Source organism: Camelus bactrianus, chromosome 28, assembly GCF_048773025.1.
Source record: "Camelus bactrianus isolate YW-2024 breed Bactrian camel chromosome 28, ASM4877302v1, whole genome shotgun sequence".
Classification (NCBI taxonomy): Eukaryota; Metazoa; Chordata; class Mammalia; order Artiodactyla; family Camelidae; genus Camelus; species Camelus bactrianus.
Genome location: NC_133566.1, coordinates 2,538,573 through 2,559,788, shown reverse-complemented (window position 1 = coordinate 2,559,788; position 21,216 = coordinate 2,538,573). Strand labels below are relative to the sequence as shown.

Here is a 21,216-nt window from a genome sequence, read left to right as displayed (position 1 = left end):
ACCTCCTCTAAATGTAAATAAGTGAATAAGCCTAGTTACCTCCCCCCTCAAAAATTAAGTAAAATAAGAAATAAATTTAAAAAAATAAATAGAATTCCCAGTTTTCTTGTTAACATTTGCTTTGGTTAAAGTGTTTTTGTTATGTTGAAGCTTAAAAAATGTATTTAGTAAGCTATTTATTTTTGTTCTTTGTATTTCTGCCTTTAGGAATGTCTTTAGAAAATCCTACCACGTAATTATAAAAATATCTATTGATGTTTTCTTCTAGTACTTTCATAGTTTTCTTGTGTTCTTAATCTTTATGGAGTTAATTTTGATATAAAACATAGGGGTTTTGAATTATATATATTTTTTGAATAGGTGATACATTTACGTGTGGCAAAATTCGAAAGATACAGTTAGAGTCTTCCTCCTAACCCTGACTAATACAAACAAAGCTATATTAAAGTTCCAAAGAGTTTACTTCATTAATAATTATTTTCTTGTATGTACTAGTACGAAAATAGCCCTGTGGTTGTCCTTTTAAATTTTATTTTTAAATAATAAAAGCTATTGTTTATATTACCTGAAAGCCTTACGCATTAGTGATATTAAATACATATGTATCTACTTCTTACTTTTTCCTGCCCATCATGTAAATTATGATAGTTTTTGCAACCATGTCAAGTATAAAGATTTTCTCCAGTTTGTCAACTGAAAAAAAAATGCACAATCTAAAATTGAGAATTACGTTTTATTCAGCCGACCTGCTGAGGACTTAAGTGTGGGTGACAGCTTCTCAGATAGCTCTGAGGGAAGAGGTAGGGGAGGAGTCGGGATATGTAGGAGTTTTGGCAACAAAAATCAGGTAGTTGGAACACCAGAAGATTACTGTTCATTAAAAACCAGATATCTCAAGTTATGGGATTTAGTGCTTTGCAAATCTAGGTATGGGAAGATGCAAGAGTCTGGGCTCATTGAAGTCATTCCTTTGATGTGCACGTTAGCTGTCTAGGGCCAGTATGTTGTTTTCTCCATCCTCAGGGTGCACCATCAGAGTTAGTGGGTGGCTGCAGTGGCTGAGGGCTTGATGACTACAACAACCTTTGTCTACTGATGTGTCAGGTGACATTCTTTGTCACAAGTTTTAAGAACTGTTTTGGCGGTGATTCAGATACACTTGAGTGTACTCTACTTTATATGGTTATTGTATCGCTTGGGAATATAGATTTACGAGCCCAAATCTAAGCATCTTTTACCTGAGTAGATATTCCTAGTTATCAGGTAATCCAGTAATTCCCATCACCATAGCCATGCTTTTCTCTTTTGTGCAAGTCTTCTGTGAGGGTAAGAGATCTGTGCTTAGGGATAATCTTGACTTAGAAGAAAATGAGTAGTGTGGGGGGGACGCAGATTACTGTACTCTAGTTCTGTCTCTGTGCCTGTCATGGCCCTCACTCTTCAATAGAATTCTTCCTGAATATAATAACAGTTCTTTTATAAGCAGTAAGTACATGACTACATCCATGAGTCACAGTTTTAAAAAATGCCATCTTCTCAGTTTTGGCAGTGTTTATTCCTTATCTTTGAAAGTAGTGTGATGTTGAGGAAGGCGTCCCAGACTAGAGGGCAGGAGACTTGGGCTTGCCTCCAAGCTTTTCTCAATTTAGGCAAATCTTGCACCTCCTATATTTTTTTAGTTCTGAAGTGACAATAATATTTTCTTTTCCCTGTTCATTATAGTTGTGTTGAGCATCATATAAAGTGTGTAAAGTACAGTGAAAGTATCTAATATGCTACACAAATGTAAGTTGCTGTTAAGAAAAGAGAAAAATCTCTGTTCTGATTATTCTTAACCTCTGTGCATAACTCAGTGTCCAGAAGAATGTATATGTGCTCTGCCACTTGGGCTTCCTATTTCAAAGGCTACTTATTAATAGACGTTTCTATGCACCCTTAAGTTTACCTGGCTGTTATCTTATGCCATCTTCCACTTCTAGATGTGGGGAACTTGGGATCAAGTTTCAAAATAAAAGCGTTGAAGAGTTTCTCTTGGTATTTGCTTATATATGTATTATTCATATATATATAAATAAAACCAAAAAGGGGAATAATGTCATTAAAGAGCCATGTACTTTATGAAAATGTATTTTAACGACAAATTAAAAAGTATAGACCATCAAAGGAAAACCAAATTTTATTACTTGGATTATTGCACACCAAAACATAAAATTTAAGACCTAGAAGTATCCTGAATACATAGTGTATTCCTATCAATCAACATGAGAATGACAACCAAAGAGAAAAAAGAGAGATACCCAAGAATAGGCTTTTCATAAAAGAGGAAATACAAATGGGCCATTATAGAAGTAAAACATTGTCAACCCTGATTATTAATTGGGGAAATGAAAACTAAAAGCACAGTAAAGTTATTATTTCACAGATTGGGAGTATTATAATCGGTAAGAGTGTGGAGCAATAAGAATTTCCACTCTTTTCTTTCCTCTAATGCTTTGGCTTTCCTGTGTGGGTTTTTGTTTCCATGACTTAAATTGTTTTTGTTGCATTAAAAACTGCAGAAACACGTGTTATGGATGTGATCAAAGCAAGCAAGGTGGTCACCATGGATACTGTTTAGAAAATGAACTTGGAGACACTTTAGAAGTGATTTTACCCCTTCTGCTTGGTTCCTCTTGAGGAATTTGGGGCATTCGGGTTCAGTAACTTAACAAAAGTTGGTCCTTTTATTGATGAAGTCAAGACTAAAATTTGGCTATCATTTCTTTTGGATCCATTCTGCCTTAATATGATAACTCATTACAATAGAAATAATACAGTTTAATCACCTAACCCTTATGAGATGCACTTATATCCCAACACTTTCAGTAACCTCTAGCCAAGAAAATAGCAATACTGTGAGTCACATTCAGTCTCTTTCCTTTACTGTATGTTCCCCATCATAATATACCATTTTGTCTACTGTACTTGAATCAAGCCAGTATTTTCTTTTCTACCTTAAAGCTTTAGAATAGTAACATCATTACCACTTTTTAATATTCACATAGAGATGCTGCTAGATATCACACACGCTTTCTTTCACTTAATCTTTTCATCCTTAGGAGGATCTGAAGTTCAGAGAGTTTAGGTGATTTACCCAAGATCACACAACAGCTGAGTAAACAGGGCCAGGATTCTACCCAGTTCTTTCTAAAGATGTGATAAACCATCCTTAGCATGAACTAAGCATTTGACTGTAGCGAATTTTCAGGTGTTCTTAAACTGAAAGGCATCAGAAAATGCTGGTCCAGATTTTCATAGTACTCTAGTGAGAATGTTTTAAAGAACAGAAGTAGAACTTCTACAGTAATTATGAAATCACTATCATGAATATATTTAGTATGATTTTAGTTTTTATGAATATTTGTTGGTTTATTTCCTTATTGAGCTTTGCCACTTATCTTATTTGTTAAACTCATTTGAACTTTGTTCTTGTTTTCCATATTTACTAGCATACTGTCGAATTTCATGGCTCCTGAAATACTCAGTACTTTAACCCTGGAGTCTGTTCTATTTCTTATATTTATCCAAATCTTGATAAATATTCCTCCAAGTGCTAAATATGGTTTAATACCATATATATTATTATTATTACTACTACTATAAATACTCTAGCTCTATCTAAATTAGCTCAAAAAGTGAGCAGCTGGCATTAAGATGTTCTTCAGAGACACGCAGATCAGTAACTGTGCTAGTAATGTAAGTACAAATGAAAAAAAGAAGAAATTAAAATAGCTGATATTTTTATTTCCCCAAACTATTTGCCAGCTGCATTATGAGGTCAAAACAATGACAGTAATGAGATTCTTCAGATTTCCTTTGTTGTTTAAGTGGCAAAATTCGGTAGAAGCATCCAAAATAGTTTTGCCCAGAGGATGTTTTCTTGAGAAGAGTGGACATGGTGCAGATAACTTTAAATGGTGTAATATGATCTTAAGGACTTTTTTTTTTACTTTCTCCGACAGACTGAAGTTTTCCTACTTTTACAGTTCCATATTTATTATTTATCTTTAAGCTTAGATATGATTTGAAAATTGCATTTTAACCCTCCTTCTCCTCCTATTATGTTCTCACTGCAGTAAGCTCCTTATTGCCTGAAGTATACAGTCCTTGGTCTGACACCTCTCTTGTCTGAGGGCCTGTCTCTCACTCTCTTTCTGAGTTTATGCTATAAGCCTCAAAGAGGAAACTCTGCTGTACTTGATGTTCCCATATCTCTGCCCCTTTGGGTACCATTCCCTTAATTAGGGGGACCATTCCCTCTTAGAGGGCCAGGGAGGCCCAGGCCACTTCCAGTTATGAGGTTTCTGGTATATTAAAAATGAAAATCTCCAAACTAGTTTCTAAAAGTTTTGATATGTCTTAAATACTTACACTTAGCCCCTTAACATCATTAATATTGTTAACCTCAAACCCAATGTACATACAGATTTACTTGGAGACAGCATCTCTGAGTATGTAACTGTGAGGCCCAGGCCAAAGGGTCCTACTGGCTTCTCGCATGCCTCACCCCACAGGAATCCCACATCTGCTGGGGAACTACCACCTGTCCTCACGGCCCAAAACAGTGAACTCTGTTCCAGTTAGGCTGGCTGAAGTGATCTGTTCTCCCAGTTCTTACAGCACTTTGATTACAGTTCAGCTGGCGTTTCCAAAATACTGACTCTCACAGCATTTTGTGGATGTATTTTACCTTTCTTGATAACAAGCCCCCTTGGGATGGGGATTGTGCTCTATTAATATTCAGCACATGCTTTACACGTAGTATATTCAGGGAACCAGGATGAATTAACAAATCTGTTTATCATAACATGGCATGAGCTTTCACCTGAATTCAGTAGTAAAAATATAAACGCTGGTATTTTGAGTCATCTTCTCTGATGGTTTAGTGAAATCCATATGGTTTTACAGGTTTGTACGTGTGTGCGCTTGTGTTAGGTCATTGAAATAGGAATATTTATGGAACAACTTAAAATATATTTTTAAAGCTTATGCTCCTTTGATTTTAAAGGTTGTGTTAACTCCTCTACATCCTTGTTTATTGAGTACCCTGCTTGGTGCTGGGAGTTCAGTTGTGAGCCTGTGTCAGATAACTTACAAGAGGCAGCAAGAAAAAGACACTCAACAATCACGTTGTGTAATGAGGGCCATGAAGGAGAATGTGTTTTGTTATTTGTGGAAGCAGATGGCATATGATTAATTTGTAAGTAGTTAAAGAGTTTTAGCATATTGGAAAGAAATTAATTCAATAAAGGCATCTCAGCCGGGATTTGCACAGGATTGACAGGCCGAGGTGAAGGGGATGTTGTGAAGAGGCAGAGAGCTGGTTGAGAGGAGGAGGTGGAAGAGCCGGTTGTTGCTAAATCTCATGCATCCACTGGCAAACTTTCAATCTTATTGATTGGAAAAATTATTGATAAGATAATGGTATGTATGTCAACTGTCAGAAACTTCTTTGGTCTTGTTTTTAAGAGAAAGAAAATGAAACCCCCATATTTGCTGGTGCCTTGAGGTTAGCATATTTAGGCAGAAGAGACCGTTGGAGTTGAAAGGCCTGTAGCGGGAACCAGGATGACTCTTCATGCTGTGACTGCCCTTCATCTAACTAGGAAGTCAGATTTCTGGGAAAGTTCTGGCGCAGTTAGTCTTTAAGAGCTTAGGCAACCATCGGCATTGGAAAGTGTTGTAGGAACACTGTAGGAGTGGTGGTGATGTTTACTGAGATGACTCCAAGGAAACAGGTGGTTGTGCTCAGAGTGTCTGAAACTCTTGCAGTGGTCAGGTAATAGTGAAATAAGCACAGCGTTTGGTGTTACTCATCGTTTTGTTTTTCTTTACTTATCATTTCAGAACTCATGTATTATGGCTCTCAAAGATACAAAATATATTCTTTTAATACATTTGTTTTTAAGAAGGAACATCTGAAATTGGCAATATCTGAATTTTGAAGGAAATTTATTGGCCTCAGTTTTGATACCTCTTGGGCAGTATTGCCATCTAATGACTGTTACATCAAATTGTAGATAAAAGTTCCCAAAGAACCCTATAAAATTAAGACATCAGTCCAGAAGATTTTACCTATTTCATTGTCAAAACAGTGTCACACCGTGATATGTAGAAAACTTAAGCCTCTAAAACAAAATAGTCTGTTTTAACAAATAAATGTATGATAGTACATTCATTTATGTGTTTTCTTTTTTACTTGAAGTATTGATTTGCAGTGTCATATGGCATAGTGATTCAATTATAAATATGCATTCTTTTTCATTATAGGGAATTATAAGATACTGAATGTAGTTCCCTGGGCTGTATATAGTAGGACCTTGCTGTTTATCTATTTTATGTATAGTAGTGTGTATCTACAAATCGTGAACTCCTAATTTATCCCTCCCCACCTTTCCCCTTTGGGAACCTTAAGTTCGTTCTCTTTGTCTGTGAGTCTATTTCTGTTTTGTAAATAAGTTCATTTGTATCACTTTTTCTGGATTCCACATATAAGTGATATCATATAGTATTTTGCTTACTTTGTCTGGCTTACTTCACTTAGTATGACAGTTTCCAGGTTCATCTGTGTTCCTGCAAATGGCATTATTTTTTTCTTTTTTTATTGCTGAGTAGGATTCCATTGTATAAATACACCACAGTTTCCTTATCCAGTCATCTGTCAGTGGACATTTAGGTTGTTTCCATGTCTTGGCTATCGTAAATAGTGCTGCTGTGAACATTGGGGTACATGTATCTTTTCAGATTAGAGTTTTTTCCAGACATATGCTCAGGAGTGGGATTGCTAGATCGTATGGTAACTCTATTTTTATTTTTTAAGTAATCTCCACACTGTTTTCCATAGTGGCTACACCAAACTGTATTCCCACCTACAGCATAAGGGGGTTCCCTTTTCTCCACACTCTCTTCAGCATTTCTCCTTTGTGAACTTTTTAATCATGGTCATTCTGAATGGTGTGAGGTGATTCATTTGTGTGTTTTCTGTTAGTGGCTTAAGTAGTAACTCTTAGAATGAAGCTGAAAAATACATAATATCAAATATAAACTAATTTTTTTTGACCAGTCTCTTAATTTTTGAGGGACGGGATTGAAATAGATGTTGTCTATGGACATTTCCAAATCTGTGATGTTCGGTTAGAGTTGCCAGGAGCACTTACGTGTGAAGAGTCACCCTGAGCCTGAAGTGATGCCTCGTTTTGCCTCCAATGCAGCACTTTGTCCTACGGCAATAGCAGCTTGCACGTGGATGCCGCCTTCCAGCAGACCCTCTGGAGTGTGGCCCCCATCAGCTCAGGAAGCGAAGCAGCCCAAAGTAAAGACACCACAGCAGTGAGGAGGCTGTTCCCTTGATGCAGAGTTGACAGTCATCCCTAATGATGATAGGGATGATGATAACGAGCAAATGCATTAGATCTCTTTGTGTCAAAGTAGCCTGTAACGCAGATGCATGACATTAAAGACTCTCATGTAAATTGTTACTTAAAAGTGAAGTTTGTGTTAAGATCTGTCCTTCCTTATTTTTACATTTCTGTTTATTTGTGTGTATTTTACACGTGAGCTTTCTAGGGGTTATTTTCTCCAATGTTCTGGCCTCAGGATATTGCTCATTTAGGCTAACGTCGAGATGTCTCATCCTCCGGGGTGCGGGACTTAGACCCGGAGCACAGTAGTGCCTGCGCTTCAGGGTTTCCAGGGAAATAGCTCTGTTCTGATCATTCTCACTTAGATGGTCCAGAATTGAGCCTATCCAGGCTTGTCTGTTCAGTGGAGGGTCTTTTGAGGCTACAGTCATGGATTCTAGACTTGGGAGCCCAGGGCTCAGAGATAGAAGGCAGGTGGCAGCACCTGTGTCTGCGATTTTTCCCAGTTACCTAAGCCTCACTAGGCTTCTGGATCTTTGACTATGAAAATAGAAGGCTGAACCAGGTGATCTGTCCATCTGTCAGCATCTGACCATGACTGTTCTAGTGTGACTGGTTTTGATCTTTCCAGGGTATCTCATCGGCAGTGACGTCCTCAGGTTGCTTCATGGACACATGGACGAGTGCCTCACTGTCCCCTCAGGAGAACATGGCGAAGAGCAGCGGAGGTTGGTACCTGAGCCCAGAGCCTGGAGCCTCGCACCTTCTTGCCTTGACACAGTTCCTTAAGTTCAGGATGTGTCTCGTCAGGCCATTTGCATAATAGAGAGTGGGCCACTAACATTATCTGTCCACTAAAGTGATCCATTTGCTGGCCTCCTCTGAAGTTTTTACTCATGTTATGTTTTGATTCCCTGTCAATAGAATTGATGAAAATTTTTGTCCAATTAAAACATGGTAAGAAGCATTGAATGAAGTAAACTAAGTGGGAGGAGTGAAACATTCAGCTACTTAAAACCTCATTAAATGTTCATTAGTTTCAATTAATCTTCTTTCTGGAATGTTCAGTCTCATACTCAGTTTCAAAATCAGAGTTCTCAAATGGCCCAGAGGTTCAGGTCCTTTTTATGTTGTCTTCTATTTACTGACATAGAAGATAAAATTGACCACTGTCCCTAGTAGTTTATGTGATTTTAATTCCTCTCTCATGTTAATCTCATTTGGCATTGGACCAAGACTGCAGGGGTCTGGATCATGGGGGAAAGTGCACAAAGTGACTGGAAAAGAAGATAAGAAGAGATTTTTTCCCCTAGACTTAAAAGACATTCTTATGGAGCAAATGGATGCCCATAGGAGGAAAAAAGAACAAAATGAAAAGATCAAAAGAACCGCAGCCTAAGCCTCACACTTTATACAAACCCTAATTCAGATGGGTCATTTGTGTAAATGTAAAACACAAAACTATAGAACATTTAGAAAAACTCTTGGAGATCACAGTTTTAAAACTTGACATAAAAAACATGTCCATGAAAGGAAAATATTGATAAGCTGGATCTCATCAAAATGAGAAAGTTTTGTTCTGTAAAAGCCCCTGTGAAGAGGATGAAGTGTGAGGCCCAGTGGAGAGGGAGGCAGTGGGTCCTCGGGAAGTAAGCGGTACATGCACAAGCTTTGGTTTCCTTAAAGGAACCTTAAGGGATTGGTACAGAGACCAGTTTAGGTTTAAGTATGTACATTACTTAGCATCACGTTTGGCATATTAACAGCCTGTTGTAATGAGAGCTTTGGAACTTGGGTGTGTGTGATGCACATCCAGAGAAGTTTCTCTTTGTGTGTGTGAGACTGTTCTGTTGATATTTATATTTTTCTGTCTCACCATTTAGCAAATTGTTATATTAAAACATTAAAATTAATGGGTTCTTACATTTCTTCTAAATGTTTTAAATATCTGGAATAGAATTTAGAACTTCAAATAACCATATGCATGTGTTGAAATATAATATATTAAACTACACCTGAACTCATAGCTGAGTGCTTCTGTGGACTGAAATTAGATGGGTAAGGTGAATGTGTTCACTGGAGGGAGGGGAGAGGGAGAGAAAGAGAGTGAGGGAGGGGGGAGGCAGGGAGGGAGAGGAGAGGGGAGGGAGAGAAGGCCCAGGGGGAGGGAGAGGGAATGAACGGGATTAGAGGGAATAAAAGAGGAGAGGATGTGTTTAAATCAAATGTGTATTCAGATCACTGTTGTTATTATTTTGCTATTTTTATTTCCAGTTATATTCTCTCCTACCAAAAAGTATAGCTTTTACTGTTTATCCAAAGACTTCCCATTTGTTCCTCTCTTTAATTGGCTTGAATAAATAGAGTCCAAGAATGAAAAGTTAACATTTTGTTTTGTTTTGTTTTGTTTTAACAGAAGTGTTCACTACGAAGTTGGTGCTGTATCTGTTCACGCACGTTCCCTGTGGAGGCTGGAGACACTGAGGGTTGCGTAAGTAGAGCTTGGTGCATCCCATGCTCTGAGGGTGCAGAGTGCTTCCACTGCTCTTGTGCTTTTGTGTAAAATGGCCACGCTGATGGCCAGCTTAAAGACTTAAACATGTAGACAATACACTATAAACCTTTTAGAAGAAAACATAGGCAAAACATTACCTGACATACACCTCAGCCATGTTTTCCTAGGGCAGTCTACCCACACATTAGAAATAAAAGCACAAATAAATGCACAAATGGGACCTAACTGAACTTACGAGCTTTTGCACAGCAAAGGAAACAATAAGCAAAGTAAAACGACACCCTATGGAATGGGAGAAAATACCTGTAAATGATTTGACTGACAAAGGCTTAATTTACAGAAAATACAAACAGCTGATAAAATTTAATAACAAAAAAAAACCCAATCCAAAAATGGGCAGAAAACCTAAACAAGCATTTCTCCAATGAAGACTATAAATGGCCAATAGACACATGAAAAAATGTTTAATATCACTAATTATCAGAGAAATGCAAATCAAAAGTACAATGAGGTATCAGCTCACACCAGTCAGAATGGCCATCACTCAAAAGTTCATGAATGATAAATGCTGGAGAGGGTGTGGAGAAAAGGGAACTCTCCTACACTGTTGGGGGTATGTAGTTTGGTGTAGCCATTATGGAAGATAGTATGGAAATTCATCAGAAAACTAAAAATAGACTTACCCTATGATCCAGCAATCCCACTTCTGGATATGTATCCGTAGGAAACTCCAGTGCGAAAGGATACCTGCATCCCAGTATTCATAGCACCACTATATACAACAGTCAAGACATGGAAGCAAACTATAGAAGCAACAGATGACTGGATAAAGAAGATGTGGCGTATTTCTACAATGGAATACTACTCTGCCATAAAAAGGGATAAAATAATGCCATTTGCAGCAACATGGATGGACATAGAGATCGTCATTCTAAGTGAAGTGAGCCATAAAGAGAAAGAAAAATACTGTATGATACTACCGATATGTGCAATGTTAAAAAAAAAGACACTAGGAATTCATCTACAAAACAGAAAGAGACTTGCAGACTTAGTAAATAATTGTATGGTTGTATGGTCACCAGGGAAAGGAGGTGGGAAGGGATAAATTTGGGAGTTTTTATGTATGGTGGCTAACATTTACACATGTTAACCACTATATATAAAAATAGATTAAAAAAATGCTTCTTATGTATAGCACAGAAACATATGTTCAGTATCTGGTAGTAACCTGTAATGGAAAAGCTGCTACAACCACCAACTGAGGAAGCAAGAAAGGAGAGGTAGTTATCCCGGGCTAGAGCCCAGTCCTGGGAAAGTCCTTGACTGCTGCTGATGCTGCCCCCTCAATGCACTGCGCCCTCCTCCCAGGAGCAGGCTGACATGAAGACATGCATCCTGTGAACCTGGGGCAGCAGAGGCCGCCCCCAGGACAGGCCCTAGGACAGATGGGAGCTAGTCCACCTGCTGAGGGAGGGCAGCACCCCTCCCTGTAGCCACCCTCTGACTGCACGGTGCCTACCTCCCTGTGGCCTCTGTAACATTGCTTTTGGTTTTGTTTTGACATAGGAAGAGCTAAGCGTCTCCCTTCTGGCTGTGGCTTCACACTTAGAACAGCAGTGCCTACCCCAAGATTATGCACAGAGTTAGTATAGTTACTAAAAGGGCTTCATTTTGTGCATCTCATCTTTAATCCATCTGGATTTTCCTCTCAATACAAAAATGCGAATTCATGTAAAAAATAATTCACCAGTCCCTGCTTCAGATATGTAGGCAGACACAAAAAGCCACCTTTTTTATGAATTCTTTGATAGGGAATCTCCAGGATGGGTGGAGAGAGAGAGAGAAAGAGAATGGGGATTAGGCCTTGTCTTGGGCTGGGGGAGGGAGGACATGGGTTGTGCTTTGGATACAAGCTTTTACGTTGAGGAAGGAAGTAGTCTGAAACCAGACAGTGGTGTTGGTCTCACAGCATTGTAAATGCATTTAATGCTCTTGAATTGCACAATTTAAAATGGAAAAAGGCTGAACTTCATAATTGTAAACTTAAACCATAAAAATAGAATATACTGTAAAAGAAAATAAGAAATTGACTCCATATTAGATATGCTCTTTTGGCTTAAACGCTGCCTTGTTTTCTAGGCTTAGTCTTGCTAGCTCTGCACCTTTTGTAAAACAATGTTGCCTTTAGCCTGAAATAGACAGGAGAGCCTATTCTCAAGGCTCTGACCTTTAAGGATATTAACCCTTTTGCACCAACATAAAGACAACCATTTACAGAATAGAAAATAACATTTATTTTGTTAGAGGTTTTACAGGGCCAGCATGACCTGACCAACGTGGACAGCTGCAGACCAAGTTAATGGCAGACTGACGTCCTGGAGAACCATCTTCCCCAAGTCAGACTTCAGGCTCCTTTTCTAGTAAAAGGGGGAGGGGATGTGGTTGGTTGGTGCAAACTTCTTGGTGTAGGACTTTTCATGTTCTTGGAATCCTTTGCAGCTGTCCACATGGGTCAGGTCAAGGTGCCCCTGTACAACCTCCAACAAAACAAAGGTTATTTTCTATTTTGCAACTTGTTATCTTTATAGGAGTGCAAAAGTGTTAATATCCTTAAAGGTCAGAGCCTTGAGAATAGGCTCTCCTGTGTATTTCAGGCTAAAGGCAACATTGTTTTACACAAGGTGCAGAGCTGGCAAGACTGAGCCTAGAAAACAGGACAGAGTGTTAAAATAAAAGGAACAGATCTAATACGGAGTCAGATTTTTTCTACTACGTAGTGCCTTGGTAAGAGGTAAGAGGATATTTCTGAGTGGGGCTTCCTCTGCCTCAGGCTGGGGTTCACGCAGGAGCCCTGCCAGGTTCACCATAACTGTGGACCTGATCTCCTATTATAATTACCTATCAAAGTCCCTTCAATTGCCTGTAAACTATATGGGGGGAGGGGGAGGCGACGTCTCATTGGCAGGTGAAGGTCAGTCTCTCCGTAGGCAAAGACCAGGGTTGTGGAGGGTTCCAAGGTGGCCTGGCCAGTGCAGTTGCCTGCTTTGCTCTCTAGCCTTGGCTTGGACACTTTCGAAGCTCCCATCCCTCTTCCCTCTGCCCTGGCGTGAATAAACAGGGTCCCTGAACCCACCAGGATTGAGCCCAGGCCATGCACATAGCCCACCTGCCTGCTACCGGTCCCCAGGTTCAGCTGCACCCTCCGCACCACCCTCACCCCTGCAGGTCCACGTGCCCAATGTCTCCGCCCTAGGGGTCCTGATGATCATCAGGGCCATCAACGAACCATGACCCACCTGCCAGTGGTGGGCAGCCTAGGACCACCCTGACCCGCTGGCTCAGAGGAGGCACAGAGCACAGAGCAGGGGTCAGGGTGCAGGGGCAGGTATTGGAACCGCCTCCAGCCTCACCCGCCACACCCTGTAGCCTCCAACACTAGCTGTGCAGCAGCACACTAGGCTGGATCCCCGCTGGTGGCAGTCCCCATGGGGACCAGAGCCCAGACCTCCACGCCCCACACGCAAGGTGATGGGTGAAGGGGTCACCTGGGGGAGGGATGCACTAGGAGTGGGGGGGATCCCACGGTGAGGGGGGACACGCTGAGGGGTGAGGGGCCGCTCAGAGAGGAACTGACCCCACTGAGGGGTGAGGGGGATCATCTTGGGATGTTGGGAGTCCTGCAGTGAGGCATGAGGGGTGAGCTTGTGGCGTGGGGGCCATAGGTTACTAGCGTGGTGGAGTGTCGGGGCGGGGATCTCGGTGTAAGAGGAAGTCCCATTTCGTGGGTCCGGTGGGAGACTTGGGGGCTTGGCTGTAGGTGGGGGGGGCAGTCACAGGTTTTGGGAGGGAAGGCGAGCAGGGGGAGTGGGGGCTAGGGGATGTGGCCTGGCCCTGAGCTGGTCGTGGTTTTGGTTGGGTGCCAGGACCGGTAGGTGACGGGATGGAGGTGTTAAGGATGGAGACCCGGTGGGGCGGGTAAAGGGATGGGCCCCCCCGCCCCACTGCCAGGCCCTTGCCCCCAGCCTGGCACCAGTCCCCACCTCCCCAGGAACAGGATTTCCAGCCCGAGCGTCCGCGCTGCGGGCGGGAGGAGGAGGGGCGCACATGCGCGTGGACGCACAGACGCGCCGACAGGACCCGCCCGGAGCGTGTGAAAGCCGGGCGGGAGCCGAGTGCTCCCGGACCAGCTCCTGGAGGAGGAACGCTGCCTGGGGTCTGGGCCGCCGCTTGCTGCTGCCTCCGCTGCCGCCGCCGAGCCGGTAAGGGGGCGCTTGGTGTGTGCGGGCAGGTCGGGAGCCGGCGGGTGAAGCCTGGGCTGCGCTCGCGGGTAGCGGTGCGTAGCTGAGGCCCGGGCCTCGCGACCCGTTAGGATCCTGAGGTGTGTCGGGGGCCACCGCGTGGTTCGTGGTGCCCACTTGTCCTTCCCGCTCAGTAGTAGTACGGGCGCCTCTTCGTTGCCGCTTATACACAGGGGATAGCGGATGCCGCCACCCCAGGAGGTGGGAGGGCACTGAATGGCAAGGGAGCACGTCCGACTGGCCCTCGGACCATGGCCTGTTCCCAGGAGGCCGGTGCGGTGCTGTCAGGCGGCGGGGGCGGCGGGGGCGGCGAGAGGGGTCTACCCTTGGGAGCCTGTGAATTTGGTCCCGTCTCTCCTGCGTCCTGTCCTGGGGGCAGCTTTTGCTGTCCAGATTTGCAGGGCCTATGTTGCAGGTCATTTCTGCCCCTGGGAGACGAGGAGGTGCTGTCGGGGGTCGGCGGCAGCGACAGCGGGAAATGGGAGCAAATCCCCGCGCTAGCATGTGGCAGCCCCAATCCCGCCACCGCCGCTGCCCCCTGACAGCACAAGCACAGGTCTCCCTTCCAGGAGCAGGGTGACCTGAAACTTGAGCCCTGCAAACCTGGGGCAGCAGAGGTCAAGGCCAGGACACGCCGGTGGGCAGTTTGAAGCAATCCACAGGCTCGCAGAGGCGGACCCCTAAACCTGCCGCTGCCGCTGCTGCCAACCACACCGCGCCCGCCTCCCAGGGGCAGGCTGACCTCGGGAAGTGCCTTGGGCAGCAGAGGCAGTCCTCAGGCCCTGCCGCGGGGGGAGATAAGGGCAAATTGATCAGCTCGCCGGGGGCAGCGCCCCTCTCGCTGCTACCCCAGGTTCGCTGGACACTTGTTTCCAAGTCAGTGGGTTCCAGGGAGGCAGGCGTGGTGCTGTTAGGGGGAGGCGGCGGGGAGGGGTTGCTGCGCTCCGATGGGAGGGGGAGGGACTTGCTCCCATTTCCCCAGAGGCCTGTCCTGGGGCGGCCTTTGCTGCCCGAAATTCACATAGGAATCCTGTCTTCGTGTCAGCCTGCTCCTGGGAGGAGGGCGCAGTGCGGTCAGTGGACAGTCTCAGTGGCTGGCAAGGACTTTCCCAGGACTGGGCTCTAGTCCAGTATAACTGACTCACCTTTTTTCTCTTGCTTCCTCAGTTGGTGGCTGTAGCGACTTCTCCATTTTAGGTTATCAGCAGGTATTGAACGTAGGCTTGTGTGCTATACAGAAGAAACTTTAAAAAAAAATCCGTTTTTATACAGTAGCTAACATCTGTAAATCTCCATCTCCCAAATTTATCCCTTCCCACCCCCTTTCCCTTGTAACCGTAAGATTGTTTACCAAGTCTGAATCTTATTCTCTTTTGCAGAGGAGTTCACAGTGTCTTCTTTTTTGTTTAAGATGGCGCGTATTAGTGATACCATATGGCATTTTTCTCTTTCTGGCTCACTTCTCTTAGAATGACAGTCTCTAGGTTCATCCATACTGCTGCAAATGGCATTGTTTTATCCTTTTTACGGCAGAGTAGTATTCCGTTGTATAAATAATATCAGAACTTACAGTCACCTATTGCTTCATTTCAGTTGCTTCCACGTCTTAGCTAATCTGTGTAGTGGTGCTGTATATACTGGGGCGTAGGTTATCTTTCTGCATTGGAGTTCCCTCTGAATACATACCCAGAAGTGGGATTGCTGGATATTTTTAGTTTTTTGAGGGATTTCTATCCTGTTTTCCATAATGGCTACACCAGACTACATTCCCACCAGCAGTGTAAGAGGGTTCCGTTTTCTCCACACCTTCTCCAGCATTTATCATTCATGAACTTTTGAGTGAGGGCCATTCTGACTGGGGTTTTGTAGTTTTGATCTGCATTTCTCTGATAATTAGCGATACTCGAGCATTTTTTTGTGTGCCCGTTGGCCATTTGTGGTCTTCATTGGAGAAATGCTTGTTCAGGTTTTCTGCCCATTTTTGGATTGAGTTGTTTGTTTTTTGTTACTAAGTTTTATGAGCTTTTAATATATTCTGGAAATTAAGCCTTTTGTCAGTCGAATCATTTACAGATATTTTCTTCCATCCTGTAGGCTGTCATTTTGCTTTGCTTATGGTTTCCTTTGCTGTGCAAAAGCTTGTAAGTTCAGTTAGGTCCTGTTTGCTTCTTTATTTTTGCTTTTATTTCTGTTGCTTGGGTAGACTGCCCTAGGAGAACATGGCTGAGAGCTTATGCCAGGTAATGTTTTGCCGTTGGTTTTCTTCTAAGATATTTATAGTGTCTTGTCTGCATGTTTAAGTCTTTAAGCCACTTTGAATTTATTTCTGTGTATGGTCTGAGGGAGTAGCCTGACTTCATTGATTTACATGCAGCTGTCCAATTTTTGCTACATCTTTTGCTGAAGAGACTGTCTTTACTCACTGCGTGTTCTTCGTCGAAGATTGATTGACCAGAAGTTTGTGGGTTTAATTCTGGGCGCTCTATTCTGTTCCATTGTTCTGTATGTCTGTTTCCCCCCCACCCCCTTTTCCAGTTTTATTAGGTAGAATTGCTACAGTTCAACCACACGTACACATTATATTGCATGTAGATACGTACATACGCTATACTGCACTATTTTTTAGTTTACGTACATGTACTATTTATCATTGTTAGGAAGAGGTTAGATTTTCAAACTTACATAGTTATTAAAGGAATAAAGCCAACTACAAAGTAAGAATCAACAGAATGTGGTGATCTAATCATGGACAGTCCGATGTGCTTACACATATTCAAGAAGTCAAAATGATAATTAAGTCCATTTGTGGCCTTATTATTACTGTTACTATTTTTTAGATTCCTCATATGAATGATGTCATATGGCTTTTTTTTTTTTTTTCGTCTTCCTGGCCCACTTCACTTAGAATGACAGTCTTCGGATCCATCCGTATTTCTGCAAGTGGTATTGTTTTATTCTTCTTGTGTGTTTGAGTAGTGTTCCGTTGTGTATATGTACATGTTCCTTATCCAGTTATCTGTTGACGGACAGTTGGGTTGTTTCCGTATCTTGGCTATCGTAAATAGTGCTGCTGTGAACATTGGGGTGCATGAGTTTTTCCCAGGACTGGGCTCTAGCCCAGGATAACTACATCTCCTTTCTTCTCTTTCTTCCTCAGTTGGTGGCTGTAGCAACTTTTCCATTTTAGGTTATTACCAGGTATTGAACATAGGTTTCTGTGCTATGCAGAAGAAATTAAAAAAAAAGTCTTTTACATATAGTGGCAAACATTTTTAAATCTCCCTTCCCACCCCATTTCCCTGGTAACCATTAGATTGTTTACTAAGTCTGCAAGTCTGTTCATGTTTTGTAGATGAGCTCATAGTGGTTTGTTTTTTTTTTTTAAGTTGCACATATAAGTGATATCATGTGATAGTTTTCTTTCTCTTTCTGGCTCACTTCATTTAGAATAATGATCTCTGGGTCCATTCATGTTGCTGCAAATGGCATCATTTTATCCTTTTTTATGGCAGAGTAGTAGTCTATTGTATAAATATACCACGATTTCTTTATGCAGTCATCTGTTGCTTCATTCAGGTTGCTTCCATGTCTTGGCTGTTATATTATAGTGGGGTTATGAATACTGGGGTGCAGGTATCTTTTCGCACTGGAGTTCTGTCCAGATATATACCCAGAAGTGGGATTGTTGGATCACAGGGTAAGTCTATTTTTAGTGTTTTGAGGAATTTCCATACTGTTTTCCGTAATGGTTACACCAAACTGCATTCCCAGCAGCAGTATAAGAGGGTTCCCTTTTCTCCACACCCTCTCCAGCATTTATCATTCATGAACTTTTGCATGATGGCTGTTCGGACTGGGGTTTTGTAGTTTTGATTTGCATTTCTATGATAATTAGTGATATTAAGCATTTTTTCATGTGTCTATTGATCATTTGTATTTCTTCCTTGGAGAATTGCTTGTTTAGGTCTTCTGCCCATTTTTGGATTGGGCTGTTTGTGTTTTGTTATTAAGTTTTATGAGCTGCTTATATATTCTGGAAATTTAGGCTTTGCCAGTTGAATTATTTATAATTATTTTCTCCCATTCCATAGACTGTTGTTTTGTTTTGCTTATAGTTTCCTTTGGTATGCAAAAGCTTATAAGTTTAGTTAGGTCCCATTTGGTTATTTTTGCTTTTTTTTTTTTTTTCTGTTGCTTGGGTAGACTGGCATAGGAGAATGTTGCTGAGGTATTATATATCAGGTAATGTTTTGCCTATGTTTTTTTCTAAGAGGTTTATAGTATCTTGTCTATATGTTTAAGTCTTTTAGCCATTTTTGAATTTATATTTGTGTATGGTGTGAGGGAGTAGTCTAACTTCATTGATTTGCATGCAGCTGTCCAGTTTTCCCTACACCGTTTGTTGAAGAGACTGTCTTTACTCCACTGTATATTCTTGCCTCCTTTGTCAAAGATTAATTGACCAGAAGTTTGTGGGTTTACTTTTGGGCTCTCCATTCGGTTCCATTGATCCGTATGTCTGTTTTTGTATGAATACCATGCTGTTTTGATTGTAGCTCTGTAGTATTGTGTGCAGTCTGGGAGGGTTACTCCTCCAGCTTCGTTCTTTTTCTTCCATAATGCTTTGGTAATTCTGAATCTTTTATTATTCCATATAAATTTTAGGATGATTTGTTCTAATTCTGTGAAAAATGTCCTGGGTAATTTGATAGGAATCTGATTAAATCTGTAGATTGCTTTGGGTAGTATGGCCATTTTAGCAATATTAATTCTTCCAATGCAAGAACATGGGATATATTTCCATTTCTTTAAGTCCTTTCTAATTTCCTTAGTCAGTGTTTTGTAGGCCTTTGCAGATGTGTTTCACTTCCTTGGTCAGATTTATTCCTACGTATTTTATGTTTTTGGGTGGTTTTAAAAGGGATTATTACTTTCGTGTAGAGAAATGCCACTCATTTCTGTATGTTGTTGCTGTGTCCTGCTACCTTGCTGAATTCTTTCAGTAGCTCTTACAGTTTTCGTGCGGAGCCTTTAGGGTTTTCTGTGTATAGTACCATGTCATCCGCATGGAATGACAATTTTACCTCTTGTCTTCCAACTTGGATCCCTTTTCTTTCTTTTTGTTGTCTAATTGCTATGCTAGGATTTTTGATACTGTATTGAATAGAGCTGGTGAGAGTGAGCATCCTTGTCTTGTTCCAGGTTTTAGTGGAAAGGCTTTCAGCTTTTCACCGTAGAGTATTATGCTGGCTATAGGTTTGTTACAAATAGCTTTTACTATGTTGAGATATGTTCCCTCTGGACCCACTTTGGTAATACCATGGGCTCAGTGCAGTCAGGGGGCTGGGAGGATGGTAGCAGCGGAGGCAGCAGCGACGGGAGGAGGGGGGCTGCCCCTTCCAAGCCAGTCATTTGCTCCCATCTCCCTGTGGCCTGGCCTGGCCTGGCCTGGGAGCGGCCTCTGCTACCCCAGGTTCACTCTAGGCAGGTCCCCAGGTCAGCCAGCTCTCAGGAGGTGGGTGTGGTGTAGTCAGGGAGCAGGGGGCAGCTGGGGGAGGGGGCCTGCTTTGGAGAAGCTGGCCTGTTTGCTCCAGTCTCCCTTGCGGCCTGGCTTGGGGGTGGCCTCTGCTGCCACAGGTGGGCGGGGGGGTGGGGGTCACCTGACCAGTACCAGCTGACCTCATCTTACCAACCCCCACTAAGTAAACTGGGAAATATGTGTCCTGCCACCGGGGACAGCAAAGGGTGCCCACAAGCCAGGTGTTGGGGAGACAGGGAAGCCTGGGGCAAAACCAAAGGCTTCCCCAGGGCAACCCTCCTCCCCTTGCCATTAGCTGTGTATTTTTGCTGGATTTTAAAATTTTGTCAATCTAGTGTATGTGTAATATTTCATTATGTTTTAAGTTTATGTATTCTTAATTATTCATGAGATTGGTAGCCTTGTTATGTTTGTTGGCCATTTAAATTTCCTTTCTGTGCTTGTTCAAGTCTTCTGCTCAAAAATTCTGGTGGAATGTCTCTTGTCTTAACTGATCTGTAGGAGTTCTTTATGTAGCTGGATGTTAAGTCTTTTTGTCAGTGATACCTGTTGTAAATATTCTCTCTGGCTTTTTTCTATGGTTCTTTTTTAATAAAAACTTTTTTTTTCTCAAGTAGTCAAAATAATTTTTTCTTTCCATATCAAAGGAAAAGTACTCCTATATTATTATCTAGAAGTTTTTTTTTTCCATCTTTAAATCTTACATCCATCTGAAAGCAGTTTTTGTATATGGTTTGAGGTGGAGAGTCATCTAATTTTAAAAAATATGGATGCCTAGCTCTCCCAGCAGCAGTTATTTTGAAAGGTTGCCTTTCCCCATGCTCAGCAGTGTGGCCTTACCATGAGTGTAGCAAGGGTCTATATGCTTGGTCTGTTTTTCTGGGCCCTCTTCTGTTTGATTGATCTTCGTCTCTACATCAGTACCACACTGTCCTAAATATTGTTACTTTATTGATATCTTTAAGAGAGTATTGACTATTCTTGACCTTTGATACTTCCAAATACACTTTAGAATCAACTTGTCAAATTCCACCCCAAAACGTTTTTAACCTTCTGATTCTAATAGGGGTTGCACTGAATCTGTCATTCAATGTCAGTTTAAATTGACATCTTTACATCATGACTCTTCTTTTTAGTGACCATTTGGCATAACCCTTTATTCAGTTGTCTTTCTATAAAGTTTTTAAATTTTCTCTGTAGAGATTTTTCATCTCTAGATTGTTAGATTTACTGTCACAACTGTATATTTTTTAGCACAGTAGTGCTATTGTTAATAATTAAAAATTTTTTATTTCTAACGTGTGCAATATTTACAATAAAATTTTTATGGAAGGCTTTTATTTCTAGTATGCTAACAGTTTTTCTCAAGAATAAATTTTATTACCTTTTCTCCCTTATATTTTCGTTATAAATTTTTTTAAACATTTTTTATTGATTCATAATCATTTTACAATGTGTCAAATT

At 41.7% G+C, this 21,216-nt stretch overlaps 1 protein-coding gene across 3 annotated transcripts in view; it reads left to right on the top strand.

Annotated features, from left to right (window-relative positions):
• LOC141575415 (uncharacterized) overlaps positions 1-21,216 on the top strand; it is a 136,065-nt gene that overhangs the window by 91,464 nt on the left and 23,385 nt on the right. For 2 of the 3 annotated variants that reach the window (XR_012502961.1, XR_012502960.1), the window contains exons 2-3: positions 8,032-8,128; positions 9,817-9,891. The gene's annotated coding sequence lies outside the window, so the exon portion shown is untranslated. Of the gene's footprint in view, positions 1-8,031; positions 8,129-9,816; positions 9,892-10,639; positions 10,856-13,963; positions 14,175-21,216 lie in introns of all 3 variants that reach the window. The other variant, XR_012502959.1, reaches the window with a different exon arrangement.